Below are 20,899 nucleotides of genomic sequence, written 5' to 3' on the forward strand. Positions count from 1 at the left end.
CCTGGACTAGCCTATGCAAAATGACCTGGCCAGCTAGGGCCATTAAGGAAGAAAAGGGGGCTCTAGAGGGCCAGTGGCAATGCAAGAGAACCGCCCTTCCCCCCTGCACTGAGGTGTGAACAAAGACTGGGGGTTTGGAAGGTTGCCAGGGGAACCAGGTGTGAGGTGACAGGAAAAGAGAGTTTTGAGCAAATGCTGCTGGGAATAAGAAGAAGGAAGAAGGACTGGCATCCATCTTGGGCAGGCTGGCGAAAGGCTGGCAAAGAGAGATGCCTTGGACTTCCTCTGGAAAGGACTCTTCTGTAGGATCTGGGCTCCCTCCATGCAGACTTAAGGTGTAAAGATGTGAATTAAGCGTATTTCTTAAAGCTACAACAGTCTTTGCCCTGTCTCAATTCTCCAAAGGAACACAGACTCTGAGTCAGTGCCTGGAACCCCATGGGCTCTTGCCACCGCTTGGCAGATAGGGGGGGAGAACCTTTGTGACAATATCAAGATTGGTAATCCTTTCCAACAATGGTAATCTATACTACAGTTCTGTGATTCCATGTTCCTACAACTAGAGGGCAAAGGTAACACATGGAAGATGACCCTTGAATTCTTCCTTCCTTCCTTCCTTCCTTCCTTCCTTCCTTCCTTCCTTCCTTCCTTCCTTCCTTGAAAAAACCACTCTTTACTCAACACAATGCAATAAAAACTACATCATATTCTTCAAACAGGAGTAAGACTTAGAGACAAGAATAATATAATGTTGTTAAGTAGAACAAATGTGATGAAATAATTGCAAATGCCTGGCAAATAAAATCCCACAAGAGGGACAAAATGTTTACTCACCAAGTGGGGTTTACAATGATAGAAGCAGCCTTTGGAGACTCTGTTCAGCAGTGATTTTAGGCAAGACAAAGATTGCTCCACTACAGACATGAGGCTCCTCAGGCCCAGTGGCTGAATGCGGCCCACCAAATGTCTCTATGTGGCCCCAGGACTTTCCAAAAGCTGTACTCCTTATCCTCAGGTTGCAGCCCTCACTGTTCTTGACTCGCACCCTCCTCAAGTGATTTTGCAGGAATGAGATGTACAGTTGAACTATGAAATGCTTCTTGTTTGTCTGGAGGAAAGGTGGACATGTGTGAATACAGGGATGTGGAGATTGAATGACTTTTGCACAACTGGAATGTAGTTCACACTCCTGGCTCCACCTACTTGTTTGCCTCTGGCTCCGCCCACCACTGGTATAAATCCCTCCCCAGGTTGCCTTCTAAGGAATACAGTTCTGGGGCAGCAGGAGGGGTCCCCCAACTCTGTCCCGCTCAGCTAGGTCACGGTGCAAGATCAGTGTTCCTTTGCCAGCGACGTCTGCAGAATCTTCCGCTCCAAACCAGAAGCCATCAATCAGAAGCCATAATTTGATAAAACAGGGCCATCTGGCTGAGATGTCAGGTTGCACAAGTTACACAATGTCCTTTTCATAACAGACAGTTTATTTCTGCTGCTGTTGCTGCTTCTGTGGGCATTTGGGAAGACCGCTCCCTCCTCCAGTCAATTCCATCGGGCAAACGGGGCAGGGCCTATACCCACCACCACAGCTTAAGAGGCGAGAGAGAGGCCTCCAGGACATTGCTGCTGTTGCTGCTCTGGTGAGTGTTGGGAAGACCACTCCATCCTGCAAGCCAATTCCATCGGGCCCAAGGGGCGGGGCCTAAACTCACACATACTCTGAGCAGCTCCCTGCAGCAAGTGGCAAAAATGATATTAAATGTTTTAAGTGTTCTTAATTTGCTGCACCTCAAATGGTGTTTTTTACAGTATTATATTATTATATTATTTTCTTTCTGCTTGGGGTGGAATAAATGTTTAGTCGGGGTGAGGAGTAGTTTAAATATAGCGTAGTTGTTTCTTGCTTTTTTTTTCTTTCATTATTTTGTTAAGTTACTGTATAGTTTGTACTTTGCTTTTTAAGGGGAAGGGTTAGGGCTGCCTGGGAGAGGGCCTCAGCCAATAGAATGGCTGGGGCAGGTTCCATGGGGGGGGGATGTATTGGGACACCCGATCTCAGTGATCAAGGGCGGGAGGAGGAGTTACGCTAAGACCATCTCATTACCGAGGAGGCAGGCTTAGTCATTGTTTGAGGAGTATCCCTGCCTCCAGGTCTGGTCCTGACCGGAAGGATGCTGGAATCAGCAAGAGAAACCCACATGACCTTAAAGTGTTGCTGTGCAATGCCAGGTCAATGATGAATAAAACCGTCCCATCCAAGACCTGATTGTGGATGGAGAATTTGACCTGGCATGTGTGACAGAGACTTGGTTGGATGAAGCAGATGGGCTTGCCCTTGCCGCTGCTTGTCCACCAGGTTTCTCTTACATGCAGCAACACAGGTCATGTGGGCAGGGAGGGGGGTTGCAGTGATTTTTAGGAAGTCATTAGTCTGCACAGGCGTCCCGTTGGGAAGACCCAGTTTTCTGAATGCATGTTCTGGAAGTTGGGCAATAGGGGCAGTACAGGATTCCTTTTGGTGTACCGACCTCCTCGCTGCACCAAGGATTCCCTGCCTGATCTGCTTCAGGTCATGGCGGATATGCTCCTGGAGACAACTAGTCTGGTTGTCCTGGGGGATTTTAACATCCATCCCGACATGACCTTACAAGGGTCCGCTCGGGACTTTGTGGAAAGCGTGGCCTCCATGGGGCTGTCCCTGAATAAGTTTGGCCCAACTCATAGCCGCGGACATGCCTTAGACCTAGTGTTTGCCTCTATGGATGTTGGTGATCTGACAGTAAGTAAAAGCGAAATAAAAGAAGTGCCATGATCAGATCACTTCCTGGTGCAACTGGACTTCTCCGCGACCCTTCCCCCTCTGCAGGGAGCTGGGACCGATTCAGATGGTCCACCCCGCCACTTAATGGATCCAAATGGTTTCCAGAGAGTGGTAGGGGATGTTTTATCCCAAGCTGATGGCTTTTCAGCTGATTCCCTGGTGGCCCGCTAGAATGTGGAGTTAACTAGGGCTATTGACTGTCTGGCTCCAAAGCGCCCTCTCCATTGCATGGAGTCCGGACAGCCCCGTGGTTTTCCATGGAGCTGAGGGCAATCAAACAATCGTTGAGATGGCTAGAGCACCAGTGGCGGAAAACTCATTTTGAATCAGACCAGACACGGGTTAGAGCTCAACATCGAGCCTACCATGTGGCAATGGCCACGGCGAAGAGGGCCTTCTTCACTGTCTCTATTGCAACTATTGCTTCTGCAGAAAACAGCAGCAGGAGACTCATTCAGGTGGTTTGCAATCTATTGGAACCACCTTCTTCACCGGGGCCTGGTAGGGACCCCAAGATCTCCTGCAATGCTTTTGCAAAGCTTTTTGCTGATAAATTCGCTCAGATTCAGAAGGAGATAGACTCCACCGTGGAAGCAGGGCCAGGGCGGGAGAGTGCTAGAGTTCTGTCTAGTCCTGTTACAAGGGATCAATTCCAATCTGTTACCTCCAAGGATGTGGACAGGCTGCTTGGACGAGTGAAACAGATCACCTGCCTCCTTGATCCTTGCCCATCCTGGCTGATAAAAGCGAGGCTGGTTGATGGGCTCTGCGGGGTGCTGAATGCTTCCCTCTGTGAGGGTGCCTTCCCAGATGCGCTGAAAGAGACGGTCATTAAACCGTTTCTTTAAAAAAAACATCTTTAGACCCAGCCAGCATGGCCAACTATCGCCCAGTCTCAAATCTTCCATTCTTGGGCAAGGTGATTGAGTGGGTGGTTGCTGAACAACTCCAAGGATGCCTGGAGGATGCAGACTATTTGGATCCCAGCCAGTCGGGAATCAGGCCTCACCATGGGACTGAAGCTGCCTTGCTTGCGCTGGTCGATGATCTCTGGTGGGCTAGGGATAAAGGTGAGAGCTGTTTCCTAGTTCTGCTGGATCTTTCAGCGGCCTTTAACACCATCGACCATAACATCCTTCTGGACCGTCGAGAGGGGGTGGGAGCTGAGAGGAGTGTTATACAGTGGTTCTGCTCCTTTCTCCTGGGCCATGTCTAGAAAGTGGTGTGGGGGATGAGTGTTCAGACCCCTGGGCTCTCGCTTGCGGGGTGCCTCAGTGTTCCATCCTCTCCCCCGTGCTTTTTAATATCTGTATGAAGCCACTGGGAGAGATCATCTGGGGTTTGGGCTGGGTGTTAATCAGTATGCAGATGACACCCAGATCTACCTCTCTTTTAAATCAGAAGCGGTGAAGGTCCTGTGTGAGTGCCTGGAGGCGGTCGGAGGATGGATGATGGGTAGCAGATTGAGGTTGAATCCTGAGAAGACAGAAGTACTGTTTTGGGGATACATGGAGCGGGCAGGTGTGGGGTCTCCTTGGTCCTGAATAGGGTAACTTTTCCCCTGAAGGACCAGATGCACAGCCTGGGAGTCATTTTGGACTCACAGCTGTCCATGGAGATGCAGGTTAATTCTGTGTCCAGGGTGGCTGTCTACCAGCTCCACCTGATACGCAGGCTGAGATCCTACCTGCCCGCAGACTGTCTCACCAGAGTGGTGCATGCTCTAATTATCTCCTGCTTGGATTACTGCAATTCGCTCTACATGGAGCTACCTTTGAAAGTGACCCAGAAACTGCAATCAATCCAGAATGCGGCAGCTAGACTGGTGACTGGGAGTGGCTGCTGGGACCACATAACACCAGTCCTGAGAGACAATCTTGCATTTCTCGAGATGAGAAGGAAACAAATAAATTTGAAATTTCAAGGAATCCTGGGACAGGAAGGGAAGGTTGTGAGAATAAAACTGGTTGCAGAAATTGCAAAATGGTTAGAGTTAAAGGATGAAGATGTTGATTATACAATAGTAAATGCATTCAGAATAAAGGTCACATCCCTCCAGGCTAAGGCAAAAAAATATCCAGGAGATTGCTTGGTAATGTTTAACTCGATGGAGTTGAGGAATACCATGTTGAGAATGAGCCAGGAAAGGTAGTTATGTATCAATGAACATATAATTTGTTTACAGGAAACACGTGTTGCTAAAAAACACACAGAATAGTTCTAATAAATAAAAGATTGGGAAATGCATTTGTAACTTCAGCTGTAAATAAGAAAAGGGGAGTGGTTTTGTACATTAAAGGAAAACACAATGCAAAATATTTGTTTAAAGACAATGAGTGGGGGAATGATAGGGGTCCAAGTCACACTGCAAGGCAACAACTTTATCATTGTTGGAATCTATGCACCAAGTGAGAAGAAATCAGACTTTTATAAAGAATTGGAGGAAAAATTGTTTAACTATATGGACCAGAAAGTAATTTTGATGGGTGATTTAAATGGAGTGGTGTTGTTAGAAATGGACAGAACGTCAAGCAAAAGGGAGGGAAACCTGGGAAAACTCCCAAAGGCTCTTTTTTCATTGCTGGAGAATAATGATTTGATTGATATTTGGAGACTTAAAAACCCATTAACAAAACAATTCACATTTTTCTCTGATTCAAATCCAGTTCTAGTAGAATAGACCATGTCTGGATTCCCAAGGACTTAGCTCTAAGAACAAGTACAGAGATATTGCCAAGGACATTTTTGGATCATAATTCCATAACTTTGAAATTTAAAGGTAAAGATCAATCTTCTTTAGCACTTCTCTCACACAAGACACAACACGCTAGCAATTTGAATAGTTGAGGTTTATTTCTCAACAACAGGCTTTCAGCAATCCGAGCTTCCCACAACTCAGTCCTCACTGTCAGAGTCAGTTGACTTGACTGGCTTCCGGCCCCTTCCAAGGCCAGATATACTCCAAGCCTACCACTTGCTCCACCTCCTGCTTCTTGGAGACTCAGGTGCAGCCAATTCCTTCTCCTCTGGAGTTGAATCCAGCCCTCTACTACCACCTGCATCCTGCTCCTTCATCTCTGTGCTGCTGCAAAAACTTGCAGGCAGCAATCCAGAGTGAGGAGGGCTTATCTCACTTTTGTTGTGAGAACAACTCAAGTTCCTGTTTTCCTCTGCCTCTTTCTCCCCCTCTGCAGACTCCTGTCTGCCAGCCATGTCTCTGACAAGTGGACTTTCTTCCTGGGCACCAATTGAAAGATAATGAGAGAAATATAGTTAGAAGAGAAATAACATTAAAAGAGCCACATGTCAGTGTAATGGAAGCACTGGAAGTGATTGAAGGGTTTGGGCAATTAGCAGATTTTAGATTAAATAAAGCCAAAACAAAAATGATGGTTAAAAATATGAATCAGGAACAAATTAAAGAATTACAAGATAAAACAGGAATCATAGTGGTCAAAAAGGTAAAATATTTGGGTATCTGGTTGATTCCCAAAAATATAAACCTATTTAAAGACAATTATGTACCTGTGTGGAAAGATAGTAAAAGATTTAGAAATTTGGGATAGACTGAAATTGTCATTCTGGGGAAGAATCTCTGTGATAAAGATGAATGTGCTACCCAAAATGTTATTTCTATTTCAGACAATCCCAATGATCAGTGGAACAGGACAGTTTAAAGTTTGGCAAAAAGCATTGTCAAGATTTATCTGGCAGGGGAAGAAACCTAGAGTAAAGTATAAACTTCTTACAGATAAAAAAGAAAGAGGCGGATTCTCACTGCCAGATTTAAATATATATTATGAAGCATCTTGTTTGACTTGGTTAAGGGATTGGATGAAACTACAAAATACAGACATATTAGATTTAGAAGGTTATGGAAACAGATTTGGGTGGCATGCATATTTGTGGTATGATAAAGTCAGAGTTCACAGAGGCTTCCTGAATCATGCAATAAGAAAACCATTGTATGAAGTATGGATGAGAGTAGAACATAAAACACCAATGGTGGGTTTCACTAGCAGAAGCAATTTCAGTCAAGCGGTTAAATATGAAAGGTAATTGGCCCACATATAAGGAGTTGCTAACAGAAAGGGATAAAGTGTTAAAAATGAAACCATATGATGAAACATGTGATAAGCTAACAGGTTGGTTACAGTACCAACAAATTAATGATGTATTTGAAAAAGACAAAAGGAAGAATGGCTTTGAGACATTTAGATTTGAATTGTTGGAAAGTAAAACAAAAATCCTATCTAAAATATATGAGTTACTTCTAGAATGGCATACAAAAGATGAGGAAACTAAGGAAGTAATGATATAATCGCCAATAGACATTGTCCATAACATTGACTTTGATAAATTGTCAAGGTTATGGAATACGGGTATGAAATTTACTGCAGGCATGACACTGAAGGAAAATATACCGTAATGAAAATGATATATAGATGGTATTTGATCGCTACCAACTACGACTTGCCGATCAGAAGGTTGGCGGTTCGAATCCCCATGACAGGCTGAGCGCTCCTGTTGCTCAGTCCCAGCTCCTGCCAACCTAGCAGTTTGAAAGCACGTCAAAGTGCAAGTAGATAAATACGTATCGCTCCGGCGGGAAGGTAAACGGCGTTTCTGTGCGCTGCTCCGGTTCACCAGAAGCAGCTTAGTCATGCTGGCCACATGACCTGGAAGCTGTACACCGCCTCCCTCGGCCAGTAAAGCGAGATGAACGCCGCAACCCCAGAGTCAGTCATGACTGGACCTAATGGTCAGGGGTCCCTTTACCTTTAAACTAGCAAAAATGTATAGAATGAGTAATAAGCATTTTTGGAAATGTAAGGTTAAAGAAGGGGATTTTTACCATATGTGGGGGACGTCTGATAAAGTTAAACTATTTTGGAACAGTATTTACAATGTATTAAGAAAGATGTTCAGGTACACCTTCCCAAAGAAACCTGAAGCTTTTCTGTTAGGAATGCTAGGTGGGGAAATATCAAGAGTTGATCAAAAATTGTTTATGTATGCACAACAGCTGCTAGAATTTTATTAGTCCAAAATGGAAACAGCAGGAGTTACCAACAATCGAAGAATGGCAGACGATGCTGGTGGAATATGCGGAACTGTCGAAGCTGACCGGGAGAATCCGGAAAAGAGTGACCAAGCATTCCAGAGAGAAGGGAGTAAATTCATATCATATATAGAGAACCATTGTAAACACAGAAAGACTCTAGAATAAAACTCACAACATTTAAAATAAGTATTCCACATCTTCATTTATATACACTATTACAACTTTATCAAACTTATTCAGTGAGGCTTATTCATCAATGGATCCCATATGGCAAATGGTCATTGCGGTCTCCACTTCCTAATGTTGAACATAAATGTATAAATTAATCTTAGGAGATTGTAACATCATTATTTACCTAAACACCTGTTGTTACAAAAAAAGATACCTTCTTTGCAGTAATTCAGACAACACAGGATATCTATAGAAGAAATAAGTAATGCATACCCCAGGAACACCAAAGTCAATCAAAGATATTCTAAGTAATAATCAATAGGTACAGGCAATTAGAATCTACCATTCTTAAAGGAACATAATCACAATGATATCCAACTAGCAGAGATCTAGTACATTAAGTTTTTTACATCTTCATTAGTATTTCTTAGATTTTAATTATTTATCCAGTGTAAATTAATCATAAATAGATTCCACCTGCTAAATAGTCATTGCTGTCTCCACTTTTTATATTGTAATAATCAAACTATTAATATGTGACCTCATTGATTACCTAAATTATATCAATAGAAACAGCCATGGCAAATGACTAGGTCAACACACACCACAATTGCCTCATTGCGTAAATCAAGTTCAGAATACCACAACACACGTAACTGGCTGTAAAGTAACATAACATTATATATAATGAAACCGTAATCTAATCGTCATATCAAAAAATTGCAAAGCACTGTTCCTGATGGCAATAACATATCATATTACTATTATATGTTTTTATTGTCGTAAAGTCCAAGGATAGTCAAGTCCAAAGATTGTCAAGTCCAACGATTACAAACGTACAGTTCCTGTTGGCAATGCCATTTCATACTGATATCTTCCTTCTGCAGCGTCCTATGTCTTAAAAGTCCACTGCTTTTCTTTTGTTTTGGAGAAAGAGATTGAGGAAAGAGAGGGGAGGATTTCTGAAACTTTGAATTTGTCTTTCTGCTTGAGAAAACTACCGATAGGTAGAAAGGGGGAAGGAGGGAGGGAAAGGGGGGTGGGAACCCTTAGACGTCCGCCTGACTGTTTTTGTGATTTTTAATTTCTTTCTGCCATGGAGAGAACATTAGATGAAGAAAAAGGAGAGGAAGATAGAATGGGAGGAGTGGGCGAGGAGAGCAAGGGACACCAGCCTCCCTTTGCACCAGTGCAGCTGGTTGGCCATCACTCACATGGGGCTCCATATAAATATGAAAATATGGGTCCACCCCTGTTGCACAGCTGCCTTCTTCTGCCAGAACTGCTCCTGTAATCCTGCCAGAACTGCTCCTGTCTCCTCGGGAATTTCCTCCTGCGAAGCTCTAGCTAGCACATTTGTGCCTGATATATATATAACCAAACGGCCCAACTCTCTCAGATATTTGACTGCTTTTCCTCCATCAGAAAGTTGGTTCTTTGGCTCAGAGGGCCTCTCGGCTTCAGACCATGGAGGGTGTCGCATTGAGATGGAGAGCTGCAACAGTTGTGCTGCAAGGACTGCTGGCGATGAACTTTCTTATTTCAGGTACCAGTTATTGCTACTGGGATGTCCTCTAGTTGCAGACCTGGGTGGTTGGGTGGGAGCCAACTAAATTTTCACGGGGAAACAAGAAGGAATCCTAAGGTGTATGGAAAAAGTTCAGAAAGGGGGAACCTAGTGTAGTGTTTTTTAAAATTGTGGGAAAATTTACCCATGGAGAAGCAGGAAATGAAGAAGACCTGAGCCTTCTGCTCCCTTCCCTGCTGAAGAGGGAGAAGAGGGGAGGGGATGTTTCAGTTCTTTCTACTGAGTGACAGCTGTCAGCCAAGAATCTGTATCCTGCCTCTAAGCAAGGGCAGTAAAAGCAGTCCCCATGGAGCTGTCTGCCTCCACCCATTTTTTATTTGTTCAAACTTTACTTTCAAACCTCCATTCTGCTGTAGGTTTTTTCCATTATTATTTTCTATATTCTTCATTAAAAGATATAAAGAGCATAATTACAAGTGCACAGAGTAAGATAAGACACAATAAAGAAGAAGGAAAAGAAAATATGAATACCCATGTAGAAAACTCCAACTCACCCCCATTTTTATAAATAACATATTAGGTTAAGTTCTGGTTAACTACAATACCTTCTTTTTTGGGGGGGGGGTGTTAATGCCCATGATTTGGTTGTCATTGTTCTGTTTTGTCAGTTTACATCTGACTGGTGTTGGTGTGAGTTGGAATCCAACATCTGGCATTGGGCTAGACATCTGGCATCCTAGTCCCATCCACCTCTATGATTTAATAAAGCTCTAGGACTGACCATTCTGGCATAGTTTCGCGTCCTCCTTTGATATATACACATCAAACCACTCACTCAGGCCCCTCCTTTGGGCCTGCGGTTCAGAACAGGCACTTGGCACAAATTTCTGCCCCCTAACAACTTCTGCTTTCACTTTAAAGGGGGAATACCTATTTCTAGTCCCTGGTGATTTCAAGACATTGCTAATAGCTTCTCCCGGATCTCATAACCTTTCTCCCCAAACTTCTTTTCAGGAATTTCTGCCTTGGAGTGTTATCACTACAGCTACATAGAACATCCCACATTCAAGTTCTCTACATCAGAGCAGTACATTAGAAACTGCTCCAGTGCTGAGAATGTTTGCATAATTGCACAACTTACATTAAGTATAGGTAAGTGCTGCTCTGTCAGATGGATACTGTGTGGCTGCTAGATTTTTAAGAGGAATAGATTTTTGAGAGGATTTTACCTTAAAGGTAAAGGAAAAGGGACCCCTGACCATTAGGTCCAGTCGTGACCGACTCTGGGGTTGCGGTGCTCATCTCGCTTTATTGGCCAAGGGAGCCGACGTACAGCTTCCGGGTCATGTGGCCAGCATGACTAAGCCGCTTCTGGCGATCCAGAGCAGTGCACAGAGACGCCTTTTACCTTCCCGCCGGAGCAGTACCTATTTATTTACTTGCACTTTTAGCGTGCTTTCGAACTGCTAGGTTGGCAGGAGCAGGGACGGAGCAATGGGAGCTCACCCCATCACGGGGATTCGAACCCCCACCTTCTGATTGGAAAGTCCTAGGCTCTGTGGTTTAACCCACAGCACCACCCGCCTCCTTCATGAAACCCCTCAAATTCCCATCGGGATTAACTGGGGCCTGAAATGATGCTTTGCATGCTTTCAGAATTGAGGTGCTCCAAACATGTTTTGATTCATTTTATTTTCTATTTGCAGATTGTTGTACAAATCCCAGTACTCCATTTCTTTCTTTGTTAATAAAGAAAATTCTTAGCTGATTTTCTGTGGGCTGATTTCCAACCCCGTTATTAGGCTTCTGAGGTATAACTACAGCCAGGAAGTGTGCCCCCTCCCCCCCAAAAAACAGGCAGAAGCAGAAAGCAGGAAGAACTGTGTCAGCAGTTTCAAGGGGCACTCACATAACCCAAATCACTTGTCAAGGTAAAATCTTTGGAACACCCTGCCACTGCATCAATCTATTGTTTGTATATATGTATCCACCCTCCTTTTAGATAAAGACCTTTTGGTAATGGGCTACAAAGGCTGTGCCAGCAAGGAACTTTGGGATGGACCCATATCAAGTTTCTCTGGTGACCGACACTTTGCCGTCCAGTACGATGAGAGCTACTGTCTTGGTGACCTTTGCAACGGGCATTCGATAAAGTGGGAGGTTCCCAAGACCCCTATCGAGGACACAGGTATTTTTTTAAAAGGCCACCTGACCGTTAAGTGAGAACTCACAGTTTCACTTGTTGGGTGGTTGGTTGTCAATAGGGAGGCTTGAAGAATTCAATTTTGGAGATTTCTAAGGCAAGCAGCCCTGTTCCCCAACTCTTGGGCTCCTATGCCAAAGAAAAGCTAACCCCGCTTCTCAAGAAATGTACAGGACAGTGTGCTTTAGGGTGTAATTTAGCTGCGAGAGCATGGGAAAGGTTTGGCGGAGTGGGAACATGGGGTGCGCTGTAGGGGAGGGGTGAGCTGGGGTAAAGGGAGGGGACGTGCTCAGGTGTGGGGGGTTGACAAAGAGTCTGGCAGGTTTGGCAAGTGGAGAAAGGCGAGGGCAGCAGCTCCTAGTATGTGCAAACATTCGCACACATTCTATCTTAGAGAATTGCTATGCAAAATTCGAGAAAGTTTGGGTTTCAAAGGATAGCTTTTTTCCTTCACGTATCGACCTATACTCATATGTATTCATTTAAATGGGTTTACCCTGAGTATAATTAAGGTACTGACTGCTTTGGAAAGGGAAAATTAAGTAGGTTTGTAGCACCCTGCTTGTGGTTAACGCTTAGCTGGAATGAAATATTCAACGCAGCAATAGAGAAATTAAAATAATAATTTATTTGTCAGACAAATAAATGAGAGGCTCAGTGGTATATGGTTACCAAGCTCTGGCCTGGCCTCTTGCCATCCTGGCCAGCACTTATATTCCCTTAATCCAGCCCCCTTTGCTCCTCCTGTGGCTGCCTCTGTCCAATCAGCCTGGTTGAAATTCCTATTGGCTGTTTGGTAGAACCAATCACAAAAGATACACCCACAAAAGATACACCCACTTCCTTGCCCTTATAAGGGAGACAAAGAGCTATATATGTGACAAATAAGTAATAATATATCTTACATGGAATCTTAATTACCAGCTCACCTCTTGCCCTCCTTGCCCTATTGCCTTCTAAAACAAATGTTTAATCTTACATTTTTATGTTCAACAGATGTCAAGGATCTTGAGTTCACATCAACATTGAAAGATTTCCTTCATTTAAGGTTTCTAAACAAATGCCTGACAACTATATATCAAGAGTGCTTGGATGGCGTCTTCTGTCTAGCAGGGGGGCTAGACTGGTGGCTGACTTAATTTCAGGATAAATACAACTCTTACAACCATATGAAATAAGAATCTAACATTCCTTAAATCCTTTGCATAATTACATTTAAGCCAATATATTTAAGTTAATATATTTCATTCACTTATCATAGGTAGCCTTTTAAAAGAATAAAGCCTTTGTAAAGTAAAAAGGAACTCAGTAAAAAACAGCTTTAAAAGATTTCCCAAAAATGCTCTCTTTTCTTCTAGCCAAGCCAGTTGCCTTTTTCACTGCTCTTGGCCTTTCAACCTTAGAAAGAAGATCTGGCTCATTTTACTGGGAGGCACATTGGTATTATTTTACTATTTACCCATTCTTAATTGTGTTTTTTCAGCCTTGGGGCAGCATATGTAATTCTCCCTTTTTATGACTTTGAGAATTGTTTTTCTACTATAAATCAATGGGGCCCCCTTGTCTTAGGAGAAAAACCTCTTGCCAAGGTTCTTTCTGCCTGGCATGAAACATTTGAAAATCCTTTTTTAAGCTCATTTTTAAATACAAGCCTTGATTGCAATATATAAGCTTTGATAAAAATGCAGGCTTATGATTAGGTGCCTCAGGTTCACTTTGATATGCAAAGCAAACCGAAAGATTTCCCCCCCCCCCAATCATTATTGAAGAGACAGAATAATGGGGGGGGCTCCTTTAAAGGGGAGCCACCCTTTTCAACCCAGCCCCACATTAGCAGTTTAATGGGGTGAGTGATGCTCAACAGGCCCCTTGCTCTTCATTTTGCTTTCTTATTGCAGCAGCTGAAATAAGCAGCTCCAACCAGTGTTACTCAGGCTTTGATCATACCTACTACGGAATACTCCAGCAGACTATGAGATGCGGCAGGGGCTACAACCGATGTTACAATGGCAGTAGGGTCATTTCAGTAGGTGAGTTCACCCTAGGAAATTTATTCCACAGCTCCTGGCCTACAAAACATTTTGCCCCCTGCTGAACAGGACTTGTTGGGAAGCATTCTTTGCAATTAATTGTTCAACCACCCAACCTATGCAAATATGATTTATGAGTGTGTGGCCAAAGCCATTACCGAGGATAAAATACATAAAAGATTATAAAATACATTACAGAGTTAAAACAAATAATAATTCTTAAACCAAACGTTATGTCAGTTTAGAGTTTGCTCCTCGGAAGAATTTAACTTCCTCCCACAGATTCCCCCCTCAGAATTGACCATCTAAGGCAAAACAGGCCATTTTTTCAGAGATGAAGGGGGCCCTGCCCCCTAAGAACTCATGGATGCGGGTTACGCCTCAGGCTCCATGTTCTTCACGATTCCCTGTGGTGTTCCACTGCATGCTGGGAGAAGAGGGGCAACACCCCTCATGCCTAACGTTTTGTGCCTTTCTTTTCTTCCCTTCCCTCCAAACGTCAACAGGAGGCCTCAGAACATCAATGATCTTCAGGACCTGCCAGCGCCCAGCCTGCATTGATATGAGAACTGATTTCACCAGTAATATAAATATCACCAGCGTGTGGGGGTCGTGTTGCTCCGGCAGCAATTGCAATAGCAATATAATTAACCCAACCAATTATGGTGTGAGGAGCACCACGAACCCATACCTGTCTTATGATCATAATGGGTCAGGTTTCCAAGAGCTCAGCCTTCAACTTTGCCCTTTCCTGGCAGTCCTGGGAACCACCATCCTGGGGATATTGGGGTAAGGAAGGGGTTTGGGAGCACCTGAACTGCTGGAACCTGCATTTGTGTTTGGAAGGGCTGTGTTGTGGAGAAGGAAAGAAGGAAGGAAGGAAGGCGGGGAGTTAGGGCTCCAAGACAGTATACTGTTCCAACCAATTGCATATATGGCTCATATCTATAAAATAAAATTTTATTTGGATAACCACTTCCTTGGGGTCTGATTCTCTTCCCAAAACCAAGCTATTTGTTTGCTTCCCAAGACCCCACAGATTTGGGCTGTGATGGCAAGATACTAAGAGCTATGCCCAACTAACTTCTACTCGGAACAGATCCACTGAAATCAATGGACCCAAGTTAGCCCTGTGCATTAACTTCAATAGGACTACTCTCCATAAGACTGGCATTGGAGACAACCCATAAACTACATCTTCAATATAATAATAATATAATAATTTTTTTGTTTTGAATATAATAATATTGTTATAGATTTGGGGGGACCCCTAAACCCTAGAAATTAATAAATGCTAGGATGTTGATTATTTGGGATATGAAGGGAGAATTGAAGCTGCAGAGGAATTCCTGGACTAGCCTATGCAGAATGACCTGGCCAAACTAGGGCCATTAAGGAACAATAGGGGGCTCTAGAGGGCCATTGTCATCACAAGAGAACCATCCTTCCCCCCTGCCCTGAGGTGTGAACAGAGACGGGGGGGGGGGTTGGAAAGTTGCCAGGGGAACCGGGTGTGAGGTGACAGGAAAAGAGAGTTTTGAGCAAATGCTGCTGGGAATAAGAAGAAGGAAGAAGGACTGGGATCCATCTTGGGCAGGCTGGCTAAAGGCTGGCGAAGAGAGATGCCTTGGTCTTCCTCTTGAAAGGACTCTTCTGTAAGATCTGAACTCCCTCCATGCAGATTTAAGGTGTAAATAGGTGAATTAAGAATATTTCTTAAAATTGCAACAATCTCTGTCTTGTCTCAATTCTCCAAAGGAACACAGACTCTGAGTCAGTGCCTGGAACCCCATGGGTTCTTGCCACCGCTTGGCAGATAGGGTGGGGGGGACAACTTTTGTGACAATATCAAGAATGGTAATCCATTCCATCAATGGCAATCTATTATATAATTCTGTGATTCTATGTTCCTGCCACTAGAGGGCAAAGGTAACACATGGCAGTTGTCCCCTGAATTCTTTTCCTTCCTTCCTTCCTTCCTTCCTTCCTTCCTTCCTTCCTTCCTTCCTTGAATAATCCAATCTTCATTCAACACAATGTAATAAAAACTACATCACATTCTTCAAACAGGAGTAAGACTAAGAGACGAGAATAATACAGTGTTGTTAAGAGGAGCAGATGCGATGAAATAATTGCAAATGCCTGGCAAATAAAACCCCACAAGAGGGGAAAATGTTTGGCTGACCAACTGGTGTTTACAATGATGGGAGCAGCATTTGGACATGGGGCACCTCAGGCCCGGTGGCTGAATGCGGCCCACCAAATGTATCGATGTGGCCCCTGGCTTTCCAAAGGCTGTACTCCTTATCCTCAAGTTGCAGCCCTCGCTGATCTTAACTTGCACCCTCCTCAAGTGATTTTGCAGGGATGACATGTAACTTGAACTATGAAATGCCTCTTGTTTGTCTGGAGGAAGGGTGGAGATGTGTGTATACAGGGATGTGGAGATCGAATGACTTTTGCACAGCTGGAATGTAGTTCACACTCCTTGCTCCTCCCACTTCTTTGCCTCTGGCTCCATCCACCACTGGTATAAATCCCTCCCCAGACTGCCTTCTAAGGAATACAGTGGTGCCTCGCAAGACGAAAAGAATCCGTTCCGCGAGTCTCTTCATCTTGTGGTTTTTTCGTCTTGCGAAGCAAGCCCATTAGCGGCTTAGCGGATTAGTGCTATTAGCGGCTTAGTGGATCAGCTGTTAAGCGGCTTAGCGGATCAGCTGATAAGCAGCTTAGCGGCTTGGGAAAATGGGGGGGAAAGGGGGGGGGAAACCCGCAGGAACTCGCAAGACATTTTCGTCTTGCGAAGCAAGCCCATAGGAAATTCATTTTGCGAAGCACCTCCAAAACGGAAAACCCTTTCGTCTAGCGGGTTTTCCGTCTTGCGAGGCATTCGTCTTGCGGGGCACCACTGTACAGTTCTGGGGCAGCAGGAGGGGTCCCCCAACTCTGTCCCACTCAGCTAGGTCACGGTGCAAGATCAGTCTTCCTTCCTTAGCCATGTCTTCAGAATTTTCAGCTCCAAACCAGAAGCCATCCATCAAAGCAAGCACTTTTAATTTGATTGAAAGAGGGCCAGCTGGCTGAGATGTCAGGTTGCACAAGTTACGCAACGGCATGTTCGAAAGAGACAGGCTTCACTTGCAGGCAAGTTTATTTCTCAAGTTTACCGGGCGGGTTTCTAAGCCTGATCTGAATGTTACCCTCTGGGAGTGCTCTTCATTAAAGCAAGGGTGGAGAGCTGTGGCCATCCTGTTGTTAATGGACCTCAGATCCCATCCTCCCTTCCTGTTAGCCATGCTGGCCCAGGCGGATGGGAGTTGGAGTCCACCAACATCTGGAAGATCACAAATGTTGAGTGATGTGAAAGGTGGAAATCCAACAGAGAAGCATATGCCCCAACTGTTCCTACTTGCCCAAGACAGTCCATGTTTGCAGTTCCCCATCCTTGGTAGGTCTTGAGAGTGCCATGGACTGCAAAAAGATCAAACCTGAATGAAATCCACACTGGAAGGACAGATCCTGAAGCTGAGGCCCAAATACTTTGGCCACCTCATGAGAAAAAAAGACTCTCTGGCGGGGGGGAAAATCTTGGGTAAGATTGAGGGCACAAGAAAGGGACGACAGAGGACGAGATGGCAATGGAAGACAGGAGTGCCTGGCATGCTCTGGTCCATTGGGTCACAAAGAGCTGGACACGATTAATTGACTAAACAACACCAACATCCTTGGTATATCACTGTCCTCTAATAGCCCTTCAAAGAGTGGAAGGGAACCTTCCTTATCCTGACCACGTTTGGAGGGTCATGTGCCATTAATTTGTTCTGGAAGTCTGTTCTTAACCTGAAGCACCACTTTAGCTAATGGGCCCTCCCGCTGCTGCCGTGCTGCTGGAGCACAATTTCTGTTCTCATCTTGAAGCAAAGTTCTTAACCCAAGGTGTGTGTCACGATGCCAGCGGTCTTCCCCCTCCCCGCATTCTTTCCTACCCAGCTTTGGGGAAGGCTGGGGGAGCTCCAGACGGGACAGGACGGGAGCGATATCGTAAAAGCCAATTTTTGTAAGGTCACGAATTTAAGCCACAGTTTAACTTTTCATGGTGAAATTTGGGGGGGGGGGAGTGCGACTTATATTCGGGCCAATACAGTACTTGGTATAAGGCTTCTCCAGCCCCATTACTGGTATGCTCACAATGTAAAGGACCAGGGCTGTCCATGTAAAGGACCAGGGCTGTCCATGTAGGACATATTAATTTCATCTTCCCACAATCATTTTGCCGTTACCTCTGTCTTCCTTGTTGAGTGACAATAGTCCAGCATAGATTTCTGGATGAAATTTGGCAATGGAGTTCTGGATGTTTTGACTGAAGTGATACAGGCCTGTGCTCATGTAACAGCCATGTTAAAACTGCAGAGTGTCTGTTGGCAAAGATGGCTTTCTAAGAATTTCTTACCAGTTTCTTATTAGTTAAAAATGTCGAGCCAAAACAACTGCTTTCCCGGCTTCCCATCCTCCAATTAAAATATATGGTTTTTAAGCCCACGTTGAAGTAAAGCAGATAAAACAGATATGCTCCTTGCCTGTATGCAAGTAACATTAACTGCCGAGACAACTGACTTTAAAACTATTCAAGAGAAATTAAAACTAGAATAAACTGTGGAGCTCAAGGACAAGCAGCCATACTCATTAGTCCTTCGAATAATTGCATTACTTGGTTTCAGCTGTATTATTTTCCAGACATTTCCAATTCCTTCCTTCCGCCTCCATACTGACAATTGCTTGGCTTTGCTTTCCACTGGAACACACTCATCATGGGGGTGGGGGAGGTTAGTTCTGGCTGGGCTTTCTTACTTAACATCTCAAACAACAGCGCCTTTCTTTTTCCTCGTCACGTCAGCTTCTGGGCACAGAAGTCACTCAATCCAAACCTGTCCTTTTCTCACAGGCTCCTTGAGGACATACTTCAAGTTGCGCAGCTTCCTGTACTACCTGGGTGAGTCTGGGTCACAGAGAAATGTGGCGGCCAGAGGCACAGGGAGGAAAAAGGCTCCTGTTTTTTTGTTTTCTAATAGTTCTGTAGCTTATCTTTTTCTTGCATGACAGGCCACACCTGCCCCAAAATACATTTAGCACATTCTTGAATAGTAATGCAAAGGATGATGGAGAGGCTCCTGTTCTTTTAATTAACAGCTGCATGGAATTGAAAAAAGCAACTAGCTTCAGAGACCATGGCTCACTGGCAGGTGGTTTTTTTTAGTTTTAGTTTTTTTTAATTTATTAAATTTTATTTAGCATAATTATTACAAAATACAAATACATACATATATATTTCAGATAAGCACACACACACATATATAAACAAGAAAGAAAAAAGAAAGAAAAGAAAAAATAAGGAGGAGGAGGAGGAGGAGGAGGAGGAGGAGGAGGAGAAGAATGGAAGAATTTCTTCCAAATTTATTCTACAAATATCTCAATAATAAAATTTCATTTTATCAGATTTGGGTTTTTTAATGGATTCCACTAGGAAACAGATTGTTCCACGTGTATCTTAATTTCTTCTCTTTTGCTTTGGGTGTCCACTTGAAAAAGAAGCAGAGCACATGTCTTTAAAAAAATATTGCACTGTTTTAGACACCTGCTAAAAGCTTTTTTTATTTACTTCAGCAAGCCTGTCCAGACATATAATTTAGTTAAGAGCACAGGACGAGCCTCGCTGGATCAGGCCCAAAGTCCATCTAATCAAGACCAAACAGCTGCTTGTGGGAATCCTGCAAGCAGAACCTGAGCACTGAAACTCTCCCTACATGTAATTCCCAGCAATTGGCATTTGGTTATGTATACTTGTTTTCAAAGTCTGCTGATTTTATCTTTCCCCCTTTATAATTGACAGTTATTACTTCACTGCTTTTTGTACACCACTTACAATAGATATATTTAATTGGTTTAATGAAGTGCCTTAATAAACTAATTAATGTGTATTTTTTTAAAAAAAGAATAACAACAAAATATTCATTTAGACACAACCATTTCAAGACACGTCTGTTGAGTTATATTATTTGTTGAGTTTAAATATATTTATTTATTGAACTTATACCCTGCCCTTCCTCCCCAAGAAGCCCAGGGCAACAAATGCACCATTTTAAAATAAAAACAAAGCAACAGTATTCTAAAACAGTTAAAAGATTCTTTTTAAAAATTGCAATTTTTAAAACCTAAAAGCACTTTCATTAAAAAAAAATACCCCAAAAGTAATTAAAGTTAAAAACATTCTTCCATCCAATGGTGGATTTTAAGTCATTAAAGCAATGACAGGGAACCTGTGGTTGTCCAGTTGTTGCTGGTCTCCAACCCAGCCAAGGCAGCCATTGGTCAGAGGATGATGGGATCTGTAGCCCAGCAATATCCAAAGGGCCACAGATTCCCCATTCCTACTACATCAACGGATCTGTGATGTCAGAACAAAATACTGTTCCTACAAAGCTTATGCTGCATTGTTCAGTCCCATCCAACTCAGTCTCCTGCCATTTCTGCACAAGAGATGTGTGATTGTGGTAGGTGACTGAGAGGGACTGAGACAGAGAAGTTCTCAAGTTTTATAAAGTCCACTGACCACCACCCCTTCCTACTGATTCATGTAGGTACAAATGATATTGCCAGATAGACCTTTTAGTGCATAGCAAATGAGGCAGAGCAGGAAGCTGAAGGGCCTTGGGGCACGGGTGGGTTTTTATCACTCCTTCCTGTTGAAAATTGTGGTCCAGGAAGAGAAGGGAAAATACTGAAATTAAATCATTGGCTGGGCAAGTGCTGCCATCAGGAAAGCTTTGGCCTCTTGGACCATGGTCTTAACTTAGTTGAGGACAGACTTCTGGCAAGAGATGAGTTGTACCTCACAGTAGTAAGAAAGAACGTGTTTGCTAAGAGGGAACCAGGAGGGGGCCCTTCTAGGTAGTGGAGCCCTCCCTGTGAAACACCCTCCCTTCAAATGCCAAGGAGATAAAGAATTATACAACTTTTAGAAAACACCTGAAGTCAACCCTGTATTGGGAGGTTGTACACTGATGCTCTCACATCTGTCGTTCTGCCC

The 20,899-nt window shown here is 43.8% G+C and overlaps 2 protein-coding genes across 2 annotated transcripts in view; one reads left to right on the plus strand and one right to left on the minus strand.

The window, feature by feature from the left end:
- LOC310851532 (uncharacterized protein) overlaps positions 1-14,794 on the plus strand; it is a 76,488-nt gene extending 61,694 nt beyond the window's left edge. Inside the window, exons 9-14 of the mRNA XM_083754052.1 lie at positions 159-1,637; positions 9,480-9,600; positions 10,597-10,734; positions 11,585-11,770; positions 13,684-13,815; positions 14,322-14,794. The gene's annotated coding sequence lies outside the window, so the exon portion shown is untranslated. The remainder of the gene's footprint in view (positions 1-158; positions 1,638-9,479; positions 9,601-10,596; positions 10,735-11,584; positions 11,771-13,683; positions 13,816-14,321) is intronic.
- LOC310851730 (phospholipase A2 inhibitor 25 kDa subunit-like) overlaps positions 1-20,899 on the minus strand; it is a 1,159,037-nt gene that overhangs the window by 438,548 nt on the left and 699,590 nt on the right. The gene's annotated exons all lie outside the window — the stretch shown is intronic.

This window comes from Podarcis gaigeae (genome assembly GCF_964106915.1).
Source record: "Podarcis gaigeae genome assembly, chromosome: 8".
In the NCBI taxonomy this organism is placed as follows: domain Eukaryota; kingdom Metazoa; phylum Chordata; class Lepidosauria; order Squamata; family Lacertidae; genus Podarcis; species Podarcis gaigeae.